The sequence below is a fragment of the Cebus imitator genome, unplaced genomic scaffold, assembly GCF_001604975.1.
Source record: "Cebus imitator isolate Cc_AM_T3 unplaced genomic scaffold, Cebus_imitator-1.0 Scaffold491, whole genome shotgun sequence".
Classification (NCBI taxonomy): domain Eukaryota; kingdom Metazoa; phylum Chordata; class Mammalia; order Primates; family Cebidae; genus Cebus; species Cebus imitator.
The window spans coordinates 2,260,798-2,264,311 of NW_016107806.1; positions in this window are offsets into that span (position 1 = coordinate 2,260,798).

The following is a 3,514-nucleotide window of genomic DNA, read 5'->3' on the forward strand; positions in this document are numbered from 1 at the left end:
TTGCCCAGTCTGGCAGTCTGGAGTGCAATGGCACGATCTCAGCTCACCGCAACCTCCACCTCCTGGGTTCAAGCAATTCTCCTGCCTCAGCCTCCCAAGTAGCTGGGATTACAGGAGGCATACGCCACCACGCCCAGCTAATTTTTGTATTTTTAGTAGAGATGGGGTTTCTCCATGCTGGTCAGACTGGTCCCAAACTCTCCATCTCAGGTGATCCACCCGTCTCAGCCTCACAAAGTGCTGGGATTACAGGCATGAGCCACCGCACCTGGCCTTCTCCACATTTTCTGCACTAATCATGTTACTTAAACTTCAAGTAGCTGGTATTCTATTATTAGCAGCCAAAATCACTCCTCACTTGTATAATGTCCCAAACTGAACTCTCCATTCATCCTTCCTAGTCCTGCTCCTGCCCTGAGTTTCCTAACCATAAGGGGCACTCCTGCCCACCAAGCCATCCCAGGCTTCTCCCAGCCTCATGCCCACGGCTCAGCTCTCACACCCGTCTCTGTCCTCTGCCCCCTACCCATCTGCCGCTCTTCTGCTCCCCCATCTCCTCCAGGGGCAGGAGTTGGGGGAGCAGAGGACAGGGAGCTGAGCCGTGGGTATGAGGCTGGGAGTGCCACTGTACTCCAGCCTGGGCAACAGAGCGAGAAACCGACTCAAAAAACACAAACAAAAAAAAATTAGCTGGGCTTGATGGCGTGCGCTTGTCGTCCAATTATTTGGAAGGCTGAGGTGGGAGGAAGATCGCTTGGGGCCGGGAAGTGGGCATGAGGCTCCCCACCTGAAGGTTGAGGAGTAGCAGAGGAGGGTGAGCAGAGGGCGGAGACGGATGAGTGGCTCTTGGCCCGAGGCACTCCTGCTGCAGCTCCTGCAACTCAGGCCTAACGAGCCCTCTACCTCTGGGCTCCCTTCCCCACCTCATTCTATTCCCCACAGTGATTTTTCTGAAATACAAATCTGATTATGTTTCCTGCTTAACCAACTATGGGCTCCAGAGCAGCGTTCAAAATCCTTAGCATGGCCCCCACACACTCTGTCTCATCTTCTGCCACTCCTGCAGACATATTCTATAATTTTTTTTTTAAGAGACAAGGTCTTACTGTGTTGCCCAGGCTGCACTTGAACTCTTGCGCTCAAGTGATCATGCCTCAGCCTCCCAAGTGGTTGGGAGGATGGGTGTACACCATCACACCCAGCTGTTCTCCAGAGTATTCAGTGCACAAGCTCTCACCTCTCTACCTCTGTTCTTTGTTCCCTCCTCCCTGAATGGGGATGCCTACTTATTCTCCAGAACCCATTTCAAATAGATCCTCTTCTGTGAAGCACTCCCCACCCCAGACAAACATTCCTTCCTCTATGAGTCCACAGCTTGTTACACTACTTATACCTCTATTACAGTTCTTATCGTGTATTCTAATTACACAGTTGCCAGAATTATACATTCTTTAGGACAAGGATGTATTTCAGCATCCCCAGTGCCTCCCAGTATAGGGTTTGTCTTAAATGGGTACTAAATTTCTGGTGGAAAAGGCCCCAGTATAAAGCACCTTCTGGCTGGGCACGGTGGCTCAGGCCTGTAATCCCAGCACTTTGGGAGGCCAAGGAGCGTGGATCACCCGAGGTCAGGAGTTCGAGACCAGCCTGACCAACATGGCAAAACCCCGTCTCTACTAAAAATATAAAAATTAGCCAGGTGTGGTGACACACCCCCTGTAATCCCAGCTGCTCAGGAGGCTGGGCCACAAGAATCTCTTGAACCCAGGAGGCGGGGGTTGGAGTGAGCCTAGTTCATGCCACTGCACTCCAGCCTGGCAAGACAGTGAGACCTCATCTCAAAAAAATGAACAAATACATAAAAATAAAGCATCTTCTGCTGCTTTCTGTGCAGAAATTGAGTCCCATCCTTCTGAGCTTCTGCTCTTCTCATCTCCCTCCCACTCCCCATCCTACCCAGCTTCCTCTTCCGCAGTGGACTTCCAGGGAAAGTCTACCTTCTCCCACAGAGTCTGGTCCCTCCTGAGTGGGATGTGGAGTGGAAAATTTATAGAATATGTCTGGGGGAGTGGCAGGAGATGAGACAGAAGTGGTGTGGGGGCCATGTTGTCAAGGGCCGTAAGTGCCATGCTAAAGGATTTTGAAATTACCCTGTAGCCCTTAAGTAGAAACAGATCTTTTAGGTTATAGTCACCTCCATCCTCAATAAGATCACTGGACTAGCATCAAAAGATCTGGCTTTGGTTTGGCAATATCAAAAGCTTTTTCACACATCTGTATGCCCAAAGGTAAGCCGGTTCAGAGTAGGTGTTCCATAAGTGCTTGTTGTTAAAGTCAATTGCAGGGTTATTTCTAAGTTCTTTTTTTTTTTTTTTTTTTTAAGAAGGGTTCTCACCATGTTGGTCAGGCTGGTCTTGAACTCCCGACCTCAGGTGATCTGCCCGCCTTGGCCTCCAAAGTGCTTGGATTACAGGCATGAGCCACCACGCCCGGACTCTAAGTTCTTTTTTAGAGACTGTCTAGCGCTGTCACCCAGGCGGCAGTGTAGAAGCACAGTCATAGCTCACTGTAGCCTCAAACTCCAGATTCAAGTGATCCTCCTGCCTTAGCCTCCAGAGTAGCATGTCGTATGTATCCTGGCTAACTTCTTCTTTTTGTTTTTTTAAATTTCCTCCTCCTCGTCCTCCTTCCTGGCTAACTTCTTATTCGTATTATTTTGTGTAGAGATAGGTTCTCAAAATGTCACCCAGACTGATCTCTAATTCCTGGCCTTACAAGACCCTCTCAGTTCAGCCTTCCAATAGTCCTAAGTTCTTTTTTTTTTTTTTTTTTTTTTGAGATGGGGTCTAGCTCTGTAGCCCAGGCTGGAGTGCAGTGGCACGATCTCAGCTAACTGCTGCAACCTGCCCCTCCAGCGTTCAAGCAATTCTCCTGCCTCAGCCTCCTGAGTAGCTGGGATTACAGATGCCCACCACCACGGCCGGCTAATTTTTTTCTGCATTTTTTTAGTAGAGACAGGGTTTCACTGTGTTGGCCAGGCTGGTCTCAAATTCCTGATCTCCTGATCCCCCTGCCTCGGCCTCCCAAAGTGCTGGGATTACAAGTGTGAGCCACCATGCCTGGCCTCCAATAGTCCTAAATTCTAAGAGCCAATCAACCCAACTGCTCAGCAACTGAGGGATGTTTGAGTGTGCATGGATATGTTTATTTCTGTCCTGCTTTCACTGCAGTGGCAAACTCTGAAATACTCACCTAAAGAAGCATTACACTGCCTTAAAAACATTGCTTACAAAGAGTTTATAACATGGAAAATGTCTTCCATTGTAAAGGAAAAAAAGCAGCACACAATTGAAATGAGTCATATCACGTTGTCTAAAAGCAAGCAAAGAAAATCTTCTCCCCAGCAAAGGCTGGCAGGGCAGGGAGGCCCAGGCTAACAGCAGCCAGTCGTTCTCCCCTCCCCTTATCCTCCTGTTCTCTAGTTCCCAACTTTGATTTTTTTTTTTTTTTTTTT